General features: G+C 36.8%; 1 long non-coding RNA gene across 2 annotated transcripts; it reads left to right on the top strand.

Annotated features, from left to right (window-relative positions):
- The first annotated feature begins 753 nt into the window (after positions 1-753).
- On the top strand, positions 754-12,208 carry LOC118146770 (uncharacterized). Of its 2 annotated transcripts, XR_004732714.3 has the most exons (4): positions 754-1,113; positions 1,850-5,690; positions 6,049-8,917; positions 10,980-12,208. It is a non-coding gene; the product is annotated as an uncharacterized LOC118146770 (long non-coding RNA). The 2 variants fall into 2 exon arrangements; XR_013525274.1 differs by having other exon boundaries at positions 1,850-8,917.
- Positions 12,209-18,812: the final 6,604 nt, after the last annotated feature.

The raw sequence follows: 18,812 nt of genomic DNA, 5'->3' as shown, positions 1-18,812 counted from the left end.
TGATGTATTGTATTATGAGAACCACACAACTTTCATACAAGATAGCTGACTGAACACATGCAAGGTCCTGTCCTCCATTTTCTTTTTTTTTTTTTTTAATTTTTTATTGGATTATAGGTTTTGGGGTACATGAGCAGAGCATGCGAGACAGTTGCGTAGGTACACACATGGCAGTGTGCTTTGCTTTTCTTCTCCCCTTCACCCACATTTGGCATTTCTCCCCAGGCTATCCCTCCCCACCTCCCCCTCCCACTGGCCCTCCCCTTTTCCCCCCAATAGACCCCAGTGTTTAGTACTCCCCTTTCTGTGTCCATGTGTTCTCATTTTTCATCACCCACCTATGAGTGAGAATATGCGGTGTTTCATTTTCTGTTCTTGTGTCAGTTTGCTGAGGATGATGTTTTCCAGATTCATCCATGTCCCTACAAACGACACGAACTCATCCATTTTCACTGGGGTCTATTGGGGGGAAAAGGGGAGGGCCAGTGGGAGGGGGAGGTGGGGAGGGATAGCCTGGGGAGAAATGCCAAATGTGGGTGAAGGGGAGAAGAAAAGCAAAGCACACTGCCATGTGTGTACCTACGCAACTGTCTTGCATGCTCTGCTCATGTACCCCAAAACCTATAATCCAATAAAAAATTAAAAAAAAAAAAAAAAAATTTACTCGCTCGCTGAGACTTGGCTGGGTGTGGCGGGAGGCAGGCGCTGCGGCGTCAGGAGTCCTGTGGTGGCGACGACGACGGAGCAGGAGCCAGTGGGCCGTTTGGAGCGAGGAGAAGCCGTAGCAGCCTCGGGAGCTGCAGCCGCCGCGGCGTTTGGGGAATCTACCGGGCAGATGAGTAACGAAAGAGGCTTTGAAAATGTAGAACTGGGAGTCATAGGAAAAAAGAAGAAAGTCCCAAGGAGAGTCATCCACTTTGTTAGTGGCGAAACAATGGAAGAATACGGCACAGATGAAGATGAAGTCGACAGCCTGGAGAAGAAAGATGTTTTGCCTACTGTTGATCCGGTCTCACTCTGGCGCTAGTCTGGAGTGCAGTGGTATGATCTCAGCTCACTGCAACCTCTGTCTCCCGGAGTCAAGTGATTTTCCTGCCTCAACCTCCCGACTAGGTGGGACTACAGCCATGTGCCACCATGCCCAGCTAATTTTTTTGTATTTTTAGTAGAGATGGCATTTCCCCATGTTACCCAGGGTGGTCTCGATCTCTTGACCTCCTGATTTGCCCGCCTCGGCTTCCCAAAGTGCTGGGATTACAGGCGTGAGCCACTGTACCCAGCTGTATTTGCTTATGTTTTTAAAAGTCATTGTCTCCAAAGGTGGCCTGTATTTACATAGAAGCCGAATAAACACATTGTTATTTAAAAAAAAATTTTTTTTACTAATATATTCATACAATGGGCTACTATATTGCAGTTTTTAAAAGAAAGATTAAAAACTTTTGATATATGCACCAGCAAGGATGAAGCCCACCAGCATTATGTTGAGTGGAAGAAGCTAGTTACCAAAAAAATGTCACAAGCTGTAATTTCACATATACAAAATTTATTAACAGACAAAACTAATAGGTTACTTCATTGGTGGGAGTAGAGAAAGGCAGTTAATGACATAGAAGTAGCACAAGAGAACATTATGGGTTCACAGAGTTATATAAGCTTACATATATGTAAAAATGCCCTGAGGTTTAAATTAATGACTTGTGTATTTACAACCAGTATACTTTCTGCCCTTTACTATATGTGTTAATCTTCATTTAAGGACTGAAGAAAAGTAAAGTTTTATATAATACAATAAAGCTGTGATGGAAGAGTGCGTTGGCCTAACTCAAACTACTTTACATTTGAACAGGTTTCCGCAGGACATAAAGAGGATACTACAGAGTTGATGAATAAATTAGAGCAGAGGAAGTTGCCATCCAGAATATGCACAAAATAAATGTATGCTATACCTGAAACGGAAGCTATTCAAGACAGAGTTCTAACGATAAGTTCGTTCTATGTTCTGTTTTTCTAATGGAAAAATTAGTCACACTTCAGTCCTTCTTCCTGTTTTTCTCTCCCTGACAGAGTTGGGGATCTGTCCTTGGGAAAAAAAAAATGGAAGAATATAGACAATAAAAGATCCAATTTCTTGTATTTTGACTTTCAAAAGTGATGTTTCAAAAATAAGAAAAGGTCTCAAAGAATGCTTGACTGATGTTCCCTTGCCCAGAATATATGAAAGAGAATGAAAGAATAGAAAGGAAAGAGAACTGAAATGTCATTGGGATTCCTGAGAAAGCACTCCACACCCTCCACTCCACAGAGAGTCCCAAAGTATATGAAAAAATGGTTTCACCTAAGAGAACTGATGTGAATCTCAGACCCAGAGTAAGTGTAAGGGACAACAAAGTACCAGAGTGGTAGAGTACACAGCAGAAAAGTAGGGGGATGGACTGAAGGTAGAATTGGAGTCCTCCGTTCCTATCAAGGTCATGAAAGTCACGTGAGAGAGAGACAATGAACAAAGACTACTCCAAGTTAAGACAACGTGGAATAGCGGAGACATGCATGAACCAATGGGAATTATTATATTTAAGTATATGCCAACATAGATAAATGAAAACAACAGCACATATGCCAACTCCATCCAAATGCCACAGTGCTATGCAAATTGTGATATATCATTTATAACCACTGGGGACGAGAGGTATTCTGCAATGACTAAGAAATAGAAACAGACATTGAATCTGATTAGAATAAGTAAGTTATGTTTCTCATGCATCTATATTTGTGACCAGAGACTCATAGTTGTTCTATTAAAGATTCCCAAATAAATAAGAAAAATTCTCAACAAATGAGAAAAAATACATTAGAAAAAAATGAGAAATGAAGTGAGAATGACAAAGACAACTCAGGAATACAAGAAAATACTAATAACAATTCAACTGGTATTTTAAAAAGCATTAAAAAATACTCTAATAATACAAAAATAGTTTTCAATTAAATACATGAACATTCAGAGTCTAGGACATTTAAGTATCAAGCATGAAATTATTCAATACATATAGGCTAGAATAACAGTCTAATAGATCTTTCTTGCAATAAGGCAGATGGGTACTCCTTCTAGATGTCTACATTCTTAGTCAGAAGTCAGAAGACCTGAGATTTTTTATTTTACTTTGGCCAGGCATTAAAGTCCATCACTTTAATTTTCAAGCAAGCTTCCAGATATGTCCACAGAAGAAACCATGCAAATGTGTTCTTTATTGTTCATTCATTTATGACCCATTTGCCAGATCATACAGCAGGATCTTTGGTTAAAGTACAGTAGTCTGTAAAAATCCAAACGCTCCCCTATGAATGCCTAAAAATTCTTCCCCTGCTAATTCCACTGCTATTGCCCTTGTAGAAACTCAACGTTGCTTTCTTCTTCAAGGCTTTACAAAACAGCCTCATGGCCTTTATTCTGTATTCTCACTCTAGAGGCTCCTTTCAGTGGACGAAGGAGCCACCTTTTCCATGACTGGGAGAGAATCATAAGATCCAGACTACACAGTATCCTTAGTGGGCTCTACTTTTGGTCTTATAGTCAGTGAAGCAACTGCTAATATAAAGCAGTAGACTCCTCTGAAGTTACCCTCTTAGTATCTTTCTAATATACCATTTCTACTTGGTGAACAAGCTTTGCTATGCTGCACTCTTCCTATCTGAATATCCCTCTGATATCACCCATGGCATGATCAGTATTTCTGTCCTTGGAATTTTCTGATGCCCTTCAGTAGTGGGAGTGGTTTGAACCAACCCTCAGTAACAATCTCACTTATATCTCTTGAAATGATGAACAACTCAGCAGTTTTAGCCAAACTCCAAGAGAACTCACTGGATAGCCCTATTCAGTTTCTGCAAATTCCTGCAGACTGCATATGTACTGGTTACAACTTGAAATATTATCTGAGCAGATGGATCGTAAGCGTCCAGTGAAAATGTCTGTGCCAACACACTTGGTATATTTTTAACAGTTTTTTCTGCAAAAGCACCACTCAAATTCAGATTTATTTTTAGTGATGCTGTGGTTCAGGTCGTCAAGATTAACAAGCAAATATGATTCAATCCAAACCCAAAAAGCCCTCCTAGTCTCTAAGTTTCTTGCCTATTTCCAGTATATGGGAGAACCAGTAACTTACTTCTCAAAGTAGAAGGACGATCTCTGGTTTTTCCAGTCTATATGAATTCTTCAGAATTTCACGGATTGGACTGGACCTTAAATTTTAGCAGGATTTGTCAGCCAGCCTCTGTTTTTTATCTAGGTGCCTCTGATCTTTAGCTCAACCTGATCTTTCTCTGAAGAGGCAAGTCTCATACTGTCAGTGTAGCACACTGATTTTCTATTAGTGATTTTTAACTCCAAATCCTTCATGAGAATATGGCAAATGCTGGCTCCCAGCATTCTCGTGCCTGACATGGGACTCATGGATCCCTACATTCTGGCACCCAATGTGTGGGGCTCATGGATTCCCTACAAATTACAATGAAGGTAATCAGAAACACCAACTTGTTTAATCCTTGATATTGTTAACCTCTAGGATCCATCTGTCTTATGTACTGACCAGACAAGACATTGGAAAAGGGAGTTAAAGGGAACCAAATTCTCTACTTCAACAAATTTCCTTAATCAGAACAATCTATTACTTCAAGAGAGTCTGTATTTATTGTATACCACCAAAGATGTCTCCAGTCACATTTCCCATTAGCAAATTTACCTCCACCCTGGTTTTAAGTGCCTTTTAGAGCATCACCTGCATACCCCACAGGGATTACTGGACATCTAGCTTGCATATCTGGTAACCCTAAGAAGTCTGCATACCACCTCTAGATCACTTCATCCAAGCCATTGCAAAACACCTAAGGCTTTCTTGTTTTACACTGTAAGGGATATTTTAATTTTATGGAATTTTTGAATTTTAATTCCTAGAAATTACCTTTATTATTATTTTCTATCTAGAAATTCTATCTCTGGATATTTGCACTTCTATAGCTATTTCTGGGCTGTTCAATCATATTTGTTTCCTTCTAAGAATGTACTGGTATCCCATATTACAACTAATGAATTCATCTTTCAGCTATCTTCATTCTCATATGCAATCTATCTATTAGGCTTTTTATTCAGCTGTTAACTTCTTGGCACCTAGTGTTTCTACTTGATTATTCTTCAGTACATCTTATTAATAATAGCTTCCCCTGTCCCTTGTTGCATATTTTGTCTATTTCAAATTCTGACTCTTCAATTTTACTACATCTGCTGATACAGTGTATAATTTACCATTTTTAATTTAAGGAAGATATATTCCTGAAATGTTTAAAGAATTTATATCTCAGCATTTGGGCATTTAATAATATTATTAATTTGGCTTATCCCAGAAGAGACACATATGTTGCCTATTAATATGAAGTGGGGAGAGGCAGAAGAAAGAGCCTAGCCTAGGTCAATTCTTAGAGGTCAAATGTTTATGAAGGGATGGCTTTCAGGTGAAAAACTCAAGTTACCAAAACCAGAAGTAACCACTCCTATTTTGTTTAACTGCACCAAGTAACTTTTCAAGTTAACACTCTACATTCAAACACCAAGGAAAAGGAAGACTGACTAAATCGTTACCCATCAACCCTGGAAGTTTGGAGAAAACTGAATGAGGGAGAAAAGGCCATGGCTGGTGAGTCCTCATCAATTAGTTTTCCTCAATTCTCCCCCCGTCAGGGTTTTTGCATTGCCTTGCTTCTACCCCTGTTGGCACCTCCAGCAGAAGGATGGGCCATTGGAGGTATTGGCCTCAAAGGTTTAGGCAACCATTGCCAAATCCTGCAACAAACAAGAAGGCAACGGGGAAGCCAAGATGCTATTTCAACTGTTCTTTCCTAATTTATGCTTTAATAACTGAGCCAAAAGCCCTTTGCTCTCAGTTACAGCCATCTACCTGCCTTGCCACATACCAGTTCAAAGTAACTGTCTTTTATGCTAAGGATTTCTCACATTTTTATGCGTATGCATTGTGTTTCCCTTCTCCCCCACAGTTTTCCTCTGGTTGATTTGCTGGAAAGCAGCAGCAGCTTGTGCTTATTTGCAGTCTTGGCATAAATTGGAAACTCTCCTACAAGCGGGTTTATGAACAGGAAACAGAAGACAACATTGCTGTAATAGAATCTAAGTAGACTATTGAATAGTCTTCTGAGATATATAAGATCTGAATTCTGGAAGAAACCTCAAACATCTAATTCTACATTTGACTGCCCTGCTGGAATATTGAACTGTAATTCCTTTAACAATATGGTCTCAAGTGAATGGACTAGATAGACACTTTTAAAGTGTAGAATAAATTGAAGGAAAGTTTTACAGTTTAAATTACTTTGAATTTTGACTTAAAACTTGTTTTAAAATTATCTTAATTCTAATAAATAATGAAAAACAAATTTGAGAAATCGTCAAACAGTTTTCCACAGTTGTTGGACCAATTTACGCAGCCACCAACAGTGTATGAGCGTTCCCTTTTCTCAACACCCTTACCAGTAGCTGTTGGTTTTTGTTTTTTGGTTTATTTTTATTTTGTTTTTACTTTTTAATAACAGACATTCTGACCAGTGTGAGAGGGTATCTTATTGTGGTTTTGATTTGTATTTCTCTGGTGATTAGTGATGATGAGCATTTTTTCATGTCTGTTGGCCACTTGTAAGTCTTCTTTTGAGAAGTGTCTATCCATGTCCTTGCCCATTTTTTAATGGAATTACTTGTTCTTTGCTTGTTGAACTGAGTTCCTTATAGATTTTTCATATGCATAGTTTGTAAATAGTTTCCCACATGCTGTAGGTTGTCTATTTATCAACAGTTTGTTTCTTTTGCTGTGTAGAAGCTCTTTAGTTTAATTAGGTCTTGCTTGTCAATTTTTTTTGTCACTGTTGTTATTGCAATTGCTTCTAGGAACTTAGTCAAACATTCTTTGTCAAGGCCAATTTTGAGAAGGGTAATTCTAAGGCTTTCTTCTGTAAGTTTAAAAGTCTGAGGTTCTACTGTAACCAGGGGAGGGAGCAGGGGCATCCCTAAGATGTTCCCAATTCCCCAATCTGAGGTCCTTGGCCTCTCTTACTCTGAAGAACTGGGGAAAGGGGCTCCGAAGGTGCAGTGAGCTTACTATTTGAATAAAAGTCATGGACCCAAAGACTTTCGAAGAAAAAGCGATTTATTAGGCAGAGAGCTAGCAAGAGCGAGCTCCCACACTAATGTGTGAGGGGAATCGGGGATATCCTGTAGATAAGGAGCAGCGGAGTTTTAACCCCGGTGTTATAACCTCCTCGTTCATGTTCTCATCCAATGAGAAGAGTTCTTTCAAACTTCCTCTGGAGTGACTGATCCTAGACTCTGATACTGGATTGGCTGCTTGGTCTGCAACAGAGTCCCCAGAGCTTTCTGTTTTTTGTTTTTGTTTTTGTTTTTTTTTTTTTTTGGACAAAGAAGCCAACCTGGATTCCTCTACCTAGCCCACGGGAAACCTAGACAAAGAACTTTAGGATCCCAGATGGGGCCATGGATGATGGGTGGGGGGTCGGGGATGGAGGCATGGCGCTGGGAAACTCTTGCCTTTCAAACTACGCCCCTCGTGGAACTGGGAAGAGTTTTTTTTTTCCTTAACACAATCCCCCCATGTTGAAATCTTAAATCCATCTTGAGTTAATATCTGTATATAGTAAGCTACCATTTGACCCAATAATCCCATTATTGTATATATGTATCCCCAAACGAAAAGAGATCATTATGCCTAAAAACACATGTACTCATATGTTCATCTCTGTGCTAATCACAATAGCAAAGACATGGAATCAACCTAGATGCCCATCAGTAATGGAATGAATTTTTTTAAATGTAGTATATATACACTATGAACTACAACATAGCCATAGAAAAGAATGAAATCATGCTCTCTGCAGCAATGTGAATAGGGCTAGAGGTCATAATCATAGGTGAGCTATCACAGAAAGAAAAACCCAAATATGGCATGCTTTCACTTATAAGTGGGAGCTAAACATTGAGCACACATGGACAGAAATATGGGAACAACAGACACTGCAGATTACTAGAGTAGGGAGGAAGAGAGGGGGACACGGGTTGACAAAACTATTTGGGTACTATGCTTACGATCTGGATACAATATACCTATGAAACAAACCTAAATGTGTACCCCAGTATCTAAAATAGAGGTTGAATTTTATCAAAATAATAAAATAGTTACAAGAGAAAAAAATAGATTTAACTACTGGCAAACTTTACAGATAAATTGCAAAGTTCTATGTAAAGTGCCTAAATCCCTACGTTTAGCTGGGACATATATTTGAGAAAACCTGTCTCCAGCTCTTCAAATATAATTCGCATTGTGGTTGCTTGAATTCACAGTTTTGAAGCAATCATCCCATAACGCTCCTGGCACTGGTGGTGAAAATAAATTGAAGTGTGTTTAAGCCTATATTTTTGAAGCATATTAACTGTCCTAATGCCAATCTGTTAATAGCCTCATGCCAGGAATATTTTTTTACATTTTGGTTTTACTTATAGTCCCAGATATAGAGCCAACATTAAATGAAAGCTAACTAAACAACTATTTGAGAGTTCCTAGGACCTACTCTTTTCCAACCATCTCTCTAAGTGTACTACACTGGTTCCTGATCTTTTTAAGTTGATCCTCATTGCTCTGCATTAAAATACAAAAACCCCTATAAAGAAAGATATTTTTACCTACTGGTATATAATTCTGTATTAATTTATTAGATCCTTGGTATGGTATTGACCACACCACAGTCAATGGATAAGTATTGAATACCAGAATTGAAAGCAGCATTCAGAAGACATTGAGGAACACAGACCAAAGAGAGCTCATGAAAAGTTTTAGGACACCAGGTGGGATATAGAAGCTAGCAGCACCTTTAGGCCATTTGCCAAAGTGGGGAAAGGAGAAAATACTTGAAAGCTGGTGAGAGTATGCTGATGTAACTATCTTCTTCACACTTTCATTTAGAGCCAGCTATGCTCAAGAGATTGAAAATTCTCGTTTTTTGTTTTTTTTTGTTTTGGAGACGGAGTCTTGCTCTCTCACCCAGGCTGGAGTGCAGAGGTGTGATCTTGGCTCACTTAAACCTCTGCCTCCCAGGTTCAAGTGATTCTCCTGACTCAGCCTCCTGAGTAACTAGGATTACAGGTGCACGACACCTCGCCCAGCTAATTTTTGTATTTTTATTAGAGACAGGATTTCACCATGTTGTTCAGGCTCCTCTCAAACTTCTAACCTCGTGATCTGCCCACCTCGGCCTCCCAAAGTGCTGGGATTACAGCCATGAGCCACTGCACCCAGCTTGAAAATACTTGTGAAATTGTTACACCTATCCTAAAGTCTGGGCTACAAATTGTGACGCCAACAAAAGATCTGACTTCCCAGGCCGATCACCCAGCTTGCTTACCCCTCCCTCACAATAACATACACAAGGTCCAATTCGAATCCCTGCTTTAGAAATTTCTCACCTGTCTAAAGGAAATTCATCTTTATCTTCCTCTCTCTCTACTCCACCTAAAATTGATGAATCATCCTTACGTTTACTTGTGGAATGAATGAATTCATTTCTCAGAAAAGAAAGTTGATACTAAAATGATGGGGGAAATATATCAGCTATTCATATATGGACAACTTTTTCTCATCTCTAAAATTATTCAATATTCAAGTTACACTTATTTAAATTATTTTCTAATATTTAGATACCTAAGTCAGAAAGGTCAAAAGAATTCCCAAGCAAGGCTTTTCCTTTGTAATTATAACCCCTTTAATCCTATCCCAAATACCCGGATATCTTCAGCGCAAAGTCAGTGGATTTCTGTGCATAATTAACATCCAGACTAGACCATTCTAAACTGGCCCCTCGTCTGTAACCCAAAACTAATATCAGGAAATGCAACTATACCTATTTTTAGCTGCATTACACATTTCAAAAAAGAAAAAGACATTGCTTTGAATATATCTTCTTTTTACATTTTCAAATTGTTGTTGATTTTAATTCCTTTGGGTCAATGTTATTTAGTGTTAGAACCCCAAATTCTAATTCCTTTTTGAGATTCTAAATAACAACCAGTTGTTGGTTTCACAATAGTACTGCAAATGACTAAAAGTTCTTATAAATCCCTGAAGGAACAAAAAAACATAATAGTTTTTATCTATCTAACTTTTTGAGTTTTGATCCTTTGTCTTTAGTTTGATATGCTAATGTTTTAGGCAAATAATTAATAAATAACTGATTTTAATAAACACAGAACTTCTGTAGAAAGTACAATTTAGGCAACTACTAAATTATGCCTTTTTTTCTGGATTCTTTCTGTAGTTTTAAAACAAGTTAGTCATCATTAAAAACAACATATTTCCAATATAAGTAATTATTTAAATTCCACAAAGTATTTTATGCATGCATGAAAACTTGAACATGTAAAACAAAACCACAAATATCAGAACTTATAGTTAGCACTCTGTTTTAATGTTCTAGTTCAATTTCTATTTCTTTCAATCTATCCTATACTTGTTTATCTGGATTCTATTATTAAATTATTGGGGTTTATAAGAAGAAATTAATTCCAGTCTAGCAATTTCTAAGTTCACAATTTTATAAGTCGTACTTTTGTGAAAACGAATAGAAATGGATCTCTGTGCTGATTTTATAATTAAGGAAACCTGAATTGAATAATTAGGATATAGAAATATGTGTTAGTAAGGTTTTCTGAGAAATGGCTACCAAAAACAAGATTCATTTTCATGTAAACAATGCAAAAACCCACTAAGCTGTTCATCAAGTAGTTTTTCTCTTTCTACATTTATATTGGTACTAGCTCTGCTAAAGGAAGCCTAATATATTTATGATTAAGGTCATGTCTTTATTGAAAATTGTGAAAATAAGACAATACATTCAATATTGGTTCACTTAAGGTAAGCCTAAAGTACAGGAGATAAAGAATGCCGTTGGCCAAATAGAAACTGTCTTAAAGATATAACATCCAAGAAGATGATGACAACAGCATAATATGAAACTCCAATTACTTAGCAACCTGCTTCGGTGGTAAGACGAGCTCATGCAGGTAAGCAACCCAATAAAATAATTCAAAATGTAGAAGAAAAATCAGAGTGTGACATCAGAAAATTGCTGAAATTATTTCTATTTGAATGCTTTTTTTCTGACCCAGAGAGGTACAATTTATCATGAAATGAATGGACTAATACTTGACGGTAAGAGGAACCAGTGAAAATAAATTAGGCTAGATTGCTGTAATACAGTATTTCACTTACTTGAATATGCTACAAGTTTCATTGCTAAATTCAAGTCATTTCCTATACTGCTTAACCTCCCAAATGTATGTTTTGATTTAAAATGCAGTAATGAAAAGAAAAAACTACATTGGCATTACTTTTTATGGCAAAGTTATTTTCAGATATTTAAATATTGTACAAACACGTTTATTGTACTCATTCATGTTGACCTTAAAATTCTGTGATTCTGCAATTTTCCAGGAGAATATAAAGATCGAGGATGAACATAAGTATAATAAAACTTACAAAGGTCCACCCGGCTTTGAGAACCATCGTTACACAGGAGGATCCCTGCTGCTACTGGCGCTGAATGCTCAGTCATCAAACAGCTCCTCCCCAATCATGGAAAGAACTGTTAACTTGTGAATCAATAACCCTCCACTCTAGCCTGACCACACACTCTGTTGCCTCTTTAATAACAGTTTCCACCATGTGACTTTATCACGTGACTCAAATTAGCCAATGAAATGCAAACGGAAGTTACAGGGGGGCTCTCCATGCACCAGGTGCAAACACTGTCTCATCTTCTTCTACCTCTTTCCTTCCCAGCACTGACACATGTGAAGCTCCTCATTGCCTGGGTTCCAGACTCAAGATCTTATAACGAATGAACACCAGCGGGTCTCAAACATATAGTCTGAGCAAGAAACCATTGTGGATCTGTTTAGTTTAATGTTACTGCAGCACAATTAAGCCTGAGATCATTAATAAATGTGTATTTAGAAAACTGGAAGAAATACATTTTATCAAATATATTTATATCAAAATGTAAACAGTAACTGATATGCTGGAGGATGTGGGATCAAGGTATCTTTTCACTTTTTGTTTTTCTGTACTTAAGGAAAAATATAAATTTAATATTGGAATCAAAATAATGCTTTATATGTTCTCACTTATTTGTGGGAGCTAAAAGTTAAAACAATTGAACACATGAAGACAGAGAATAAGTAAAAGGATGGTTACCAGAGGCTGGGAAGCGTAATGGGGTTTGGGGGAGAAGTGGGGATGGTTAATATATATAAAAAATAATTAGAAAGAATGATTAACTACTATTTGATAGCACAACAGGGTGACTATAGTCAATAATAATTTAATTGCACATTCAAAGACAACTAAAAGAATACAATTGGATTGTTTGTAAAAAAAGATAATGCTTGAGGAGATGGATACCTAATTTACCATGACATGATTATTATGCATTGCATGCTTGTGTCAAAGTACCTCAGGTACACAATAAAGACACGAATGTACCCACTAAAATTAAAAATTTTTAAAGTGCTTTATAAATACTATAAAAATCAAATGCTTTTCATATATTCATATGCTGTTCTAATTCCAGCCATTGCAGACAGTTGAAAATCTACTGTGATAAATAATACATCCTAATCTCCCTAAATGGGCAGATAGAATTATATACTTTTTACCCTTTAACCCTAGAAAAATAGACTTTTCTATTGGCAGTACAGTGGACAAAGAAAAATGAGGAAACCCTGAAGCTCTTACTCCCCAATTCTCTGTGGCACCAAGAGATGTTCTCACAGTCTGCATCAAGATGGCTGGTGGCTGACGATAGGTGTTATGCTAGTCATTACTTCTGTGAAATTAGTTATTTGTTGTATCTAAAACTTCGTTAACTTATTCTGAGGGAGAATCATGTTCAAAGCACCCTCTAAACTACCAGGGTATGCCCCATAGACGTTTGGGTCACAAAGCTCATGGTTGAGTCTGTCCACTCCATTCCCTTCCCTAATATTTGCATTTCTATTACTTAAACTGCTTCCTGCTTCTATTCACCGAAGCAAGAGCAGCCTCCTCGCTCTAAAGATCACAGCACCAGAAACACCTCTCCCCTAGCTGGCTTTGGTTTTTCCACTCCTAAACTTATTTTATTTTGTATTGTTTAGTTTGTCTTCATGAATAAAAGCAACTTAAAAACAAGAAGGCAAAAAGTATTTAGTAATTTTATAAGAATACATGCCACGTCTCAAAGGAGTGATATAAACTTAAATATCTTAAATGTTTACATTCCGCTAACTTCTCTCTTTATTGGAACAAAATAATCATCACACTATTCTTTAAGTCACCTCAAGAAATTGAGAAGATTTAAGCAAAGATTTAAATAATGTTGTTTACTAAAATATTATTTGTAAAAGTTAACAATAAAAAGAAAAATTAAAGGCGGGAAGCGGTGGCTCACGCCTGTAATCCCAGTACTTTGGGAGGCCAAGGTGGGCAGATCACCTGAGGTTGGGCGTTCAAGACCAGACTGACCAGCATGGAGAAACCCCATCTCTAAAACAATAAAAAGAAAAAAAAGAAAAATTAACAAACATTGATTACACTGTTGTTTCCAAAGAAGTAAATATGTTGCAATAATTAAAACTTGTGAATTTTCAAAAAAGTATTGAGAAAATAATACTTTGATACAATGTTAAATGGAAAATAATTTAAAAGTATGACTATATATACATAACTTAAATATTCCTATTTTAAGTATTTCAATTACTTTAAAGAAAAAAACGGAAAGAAGCAACAAGCATCTCAGGATTACATAATTAGTCATTACATATTATTATTGCCACAAAATACATACTTCTGTGTTTTCGTTGTGCTTTCAAATTTTTCCACAAAATAAGGCATCACTTTCACAAATCTGAAAAAACAAATTAAAGGATCTCTACATGTACACAAATTCCAGTTTTCAAGAAACCAAGTACTATCCAATCAACTTTTTAGTTGAATTAATAACATAGCATCAATACAGTATCCATTTTAAAATCCCCATAGTAAAAAAAGCAAAAATATTTCTCAATTATTTTGAGAAGTAAAGTTGGCTACTATGATCTGTTACACAGCTGAGAAAAAAACAAACAAGAAAAAATTCCTAAAGCTCTTTCCTGGCAGCACTGCAAAATCCCAACATTAATGAGGGAAAAGTGCCATGTATTTTTATTCACAGTGCTCATATTGTGCCTAGAGATTAAAGCACTTGCCCAGAGCAAAACTGAAAGTCATTCACTGATAGGGAAACAACTCTGGCCTCCTAACTTCTAATGTAACTGTTCTTTGTAAAGGAAATCACGTTTTAAGTGTGCACATCATTTCACTTCCGCCCACCCGTTAGCCATAAGGAATTAAACTGAGACTAGACTTTACCTTTATAACTCTAGTAGCGGGCAATTTTTTAAAATTTTTCTTAGAATTTAAAATTAAACTTAACAGCCAGGTGCATACATTATTGTAAAATACAAGCAGTCTTTTAAAAATATATTTAGGGGTCCAAAGTCGCTCCCGCCGGAGCTCATGGCATTCGCGAAGGCGAGGTCATCAGTTCAAGGCTAACCTGAGCAACCTCATAAGCTCAAACCGATTGGCAAAAAAAATAAAAATAAAAATAAAAAGATATTTAAAATATATTTATTAGGCTCTTAAATGGCCTGATTTTACTGTGGCTGTACCAACTTTAACAGAATATCATCTAAATCTTTCATGAAGTATTTCAGATAGCAGCCTTTATACCTGTTGATGTTATAAGTTCTAACTAAGATAGGCTTAAAACTTAATATTTTAAGAATGAAGAGCATATTTACAGAACCATCAATTAATAGTTTCTTTCAGTAGAACTATTGCTCCTCAGAAGACACAATCTTGAATTAATAAACATTTATTTTTTTAATTTTGCCATATTTAATAACTTCATTTTCTAATTTTGTTTTTTGTTGCTTCTATTTTTACATATTCGTGGTTTCTGTATGTCCAACAGCAAAAATTGACAGCCTAAGCCATGAACTTGGGCCAGCACAGAATTTCCTGTGGGATGCAGGTATCGACATTTGTAACTAAAAATGTCGATTATGGTTACATATAATGTAAGTTATATTTAAAATAAAAATAATAAGGCCGGGTGCGGTGGCTCACGCCTGTAATTCCAGCACGTTGGGAGGCCGAGGCGGGTGGATCACGAGGTCAAGAAATCGAGACCATCCTCGTCAACATGGTGAAACCCCGTCTCTACTAAAACTACAAAACATTAGCTGGGCATGGTGGAGCGTGCCTGCAATCCCAGCTACTCAGGAGGTTGAGGCAGGAGAATTGCCTGAACCCAGGAGGCAGAGGTTGCTGTGAGCCGAGATTGCCCCATTGCACTCCAGCCTGGGTAACAAGTGCGAAACTCCGTCTCAAAATAATAATAATAATAATAGGAAGAAGACAGAAGAAGAAGAAGAAGAAGAAGAAGAAGAAGAAGAAGAAGAAGAAGAAGAAGAAGAAGAAGAAGAAGAAGAAGAGGAAGAGGAAGAGGAAGAGGAAGAGGAAGAGGAAGAGGAAGAGGAAGAGGAAGAGGAAGAGGAAGAGGAAGAGGAAGGAGAAGAAGAAGTATGTTGCAAAAGAAACAAAAATAGATTTAAATACTGGTAAACTTTACAGATAAATTGCACTCTTCTATGTAAAGTATCTAAATCCCTACTTTTAGCTGGGACAACTATTTGAGAAAACCTGTCTCCAGCTCTTCAAATACAATTTGCATTGTGGTTTCTTGAATTCACAGTTTTGAGGCAATCATCATATAACACCCCGGCACTGGCAGTGAAAATAAAGCATATTTAAGCCTATATTTTTGAAGCATATTAACTGCCCTAATGCCAATTTCCTAATGTCCTCATGCCAGGAATATTTTAGTTTTACGTTTCGGTTTCACTTAGAGTCCTGGGTATAGAGCCCACACTAAATGAAACTAACTAAACAACTATTTGGGAGTTCCTAGAACCTACTTTTTCCCAACCATCTCTCCAACTGGACTGCCCTGGTTCCTCAAATTCTACCATATTAGGTCTTTTTAAGTTAATCATTGCTTTGCATTAATACATCACTGAATTTATCTAGTGTTCATAAGATGGTTTATTATTTCTATCAATAACTATGTCTCTGATAATTTCCCCTAATTCATTCCGCATTGTTTTTTCCCCTTCCTGAAACAGTCTTTCCTCAGATGTCCACATTACTCACTCTCCGTGAGTCAAGTGTTGACTCAAATATTACTCCCTTGGTGTGGCCTTCTCACCCCATCCTAGTTAAAATTGCAACTATCACATTCCCTTTATTTTGCACCACAGCACTCTCATCATCATCTAACATACTGTTTGGTTTCCTATTTATTTTAAACTTTATTAATCTCTGCCTACTCTAATTAACGTTCCCTGGGAGCATGGTGTATGCCGTAACGTACCCATCATATTGAAGAGTGTTCTGTACCATGTAAGTGCTTTATAAAAAATTGCCTAAATAAATAAATGAATTCTCCATTTTATTTATTTGTGTCTCCTTCCTTGTTATTTTCCTCAACTAGTCAATTCATGAATGTGTTCATTTTATTAATTATTCAATAAACCAGCACTTAGGATTTATTATTCACTTTTTTAAATTATTTGTATCTAATTTGTTGATTTCTTTCCTTCATCTCTGTCTGTTTGGTAGGGAGGGAGATTTGTTCCTCCATTCTTCCATACAAATCTAAGTACATAGATTTTCCTCTTCCCAACCTTTTTGTTTCATTCCCATTCTATCACAAGTATCTACGTTTGTCCCCTAAGAACCCATGACAGTAAATACTCTTAGCCTAATTCTTGACCGTAATTCAGCTGGCCATTCATTCCAGAAAAGAAAAACAGTATAAACTATGCAACAGTTTTTTTTAAATGCCCTAGAAAACTGTGATCTGTGTTTATATTCATTTTTTTCATTATTTCTTTTTCTTTTCTGGTGAATGACTATTCAAGTAGTGGTACCCAGTGCGTTAAGAGCTATAATCAGACTTGCATTTACTGCTGCTTTAAACATTTTGATTTAATGGGGTTGAATTCATTTTACCACATCATTTAACTCCATCATTTAACATTGAGCTACCCTCAGGAAGCCACTTTTCTAAGCTTTTGCATTAGTAAAAGAAAAATCTAGGTAAGATAAAGTGACTACGAAGATAAAATGAGTGGCAGGCACCTTGGAAGTATTTAAATGTAATGACATTTTATATATGAACTCATTTAATTTTTACAGTAATCCTGGGAAGTAGGTAGTATTAACTTCCCTGCTTTAGGTTGACAAACTAATGCACAGAGTAATACAGCTGTATTGTCATGATTCAAATCCCAGATGTCTGGTTTCAAAAGCCTAGGATCTTAACCACTATATACTATGACCTCTCGAGAAACAAGAAGAGAGGTATATGTATTTTGATTATGACTCTTGTTCTGTCCTTTGAACCACAGCCTTTTTGACTTCAGGCTTAATCTTCTCCCCTGGTTTTCATTCTTTCCAGTCTCCTAGCAATGACCTCTCCACTAGTTATTTTTATTTTTTAATTGACAAATTATAATTTTAATAGTCATAGGGTACACAGTGAATTTTCAGTACATGTAACATCAGGGTAATTAACATAGCCATCATTTCCAACATTGATCATTTTCTTGTGTTGGGAACATTCAATATTCTCCTTCTAGCTATTTGGAGCTATATAATATATTATTGTCAACCGTAGTCATCCTACAGTGGTATAGAACACGGGAACTTACTTCTCCTATCTAGCTGTAATTTCATATCCTTTAACAAATCTCTCCCTTCCCTCTGCCCTTCCCATCCTCTCATATCTTCTGTTCTACCCTTAACTTCTTTGCTTCTATGAATCTCTCAAATCTTATCAACCCAAATCTCTGCCTCAGCATTTTCACCACCACAACTCTTTCAAAACTACCTCCTTTTATGCTGGGAAAACTGCAAAAAAATTTTCTCAAACCCATCAAGGACCTGAGGTCACAGATAATCAAATAATCTGAATTCCAAAGACAAACAAGACACTACACGGAAATATAAATGGGTCCTTCAGGAAGTGCAAAAGTGTGTCAAGTACACAAGGGTATGTTCAACCTCATTGAAGAGTGGAGCACTGGAACTTAAACAATAATATGTCATTGGTTACGAAAAACAACCATCATGCTATGAAGCTGGGATGGCTTGGTTCCCTATAGAAGCAAACCTAAGCCCAACTCAATGCAAAGAGTAAAATGGAATTTAAGCTTAACCGACCAGAAGCTGCCAAACTAATCTCTTACTAAGGACTTTCCACTTTTATCTATCAAATATATTTTCTTTTGTGTTTTATAAAGTTTTCCATTCTAACCTCGTCAATGGAATGCTAAATCATTTGAGGTTTGGTATTTCCAGGCTCATGAATAGTTGAAGGCTCAAATAAACCCCTTAAAATGTTAATGTACGTAAGTTTATCTTTTAATACAATTTGTACATATAAGACTGGCAAACATAAGAAAGCTGAATAATGACAAGTATTGACAGAGAGGTAGAAACCTCAGGTACTATTTCTGGGCATGTAGGCAGAAATAGCTACACCAGAGACAAGCTGGCTGACTTGGGAGTATAATGAATACAGTAGAAATATGCCTGAGA

The sequence above is a fragment of the Callithrix jacchus genome, chromosome 13 (assembly GCF_049354715.1).
Source record: "Callithrix jacchus isolate 240 chromosome 13, calJac240_pri, whole genome shotgun sequence".
NCBI lineage: Eukaryota > Metazoa > Chordata > Mammalia > Primates > Cebidae > Callithrix > Callithrix jacchus.
The sequence above is the reverse complement of the archived record's forward strand: the minus strand, read 5'-3'. Positions and strand labels throughout refer to the sequence as shown.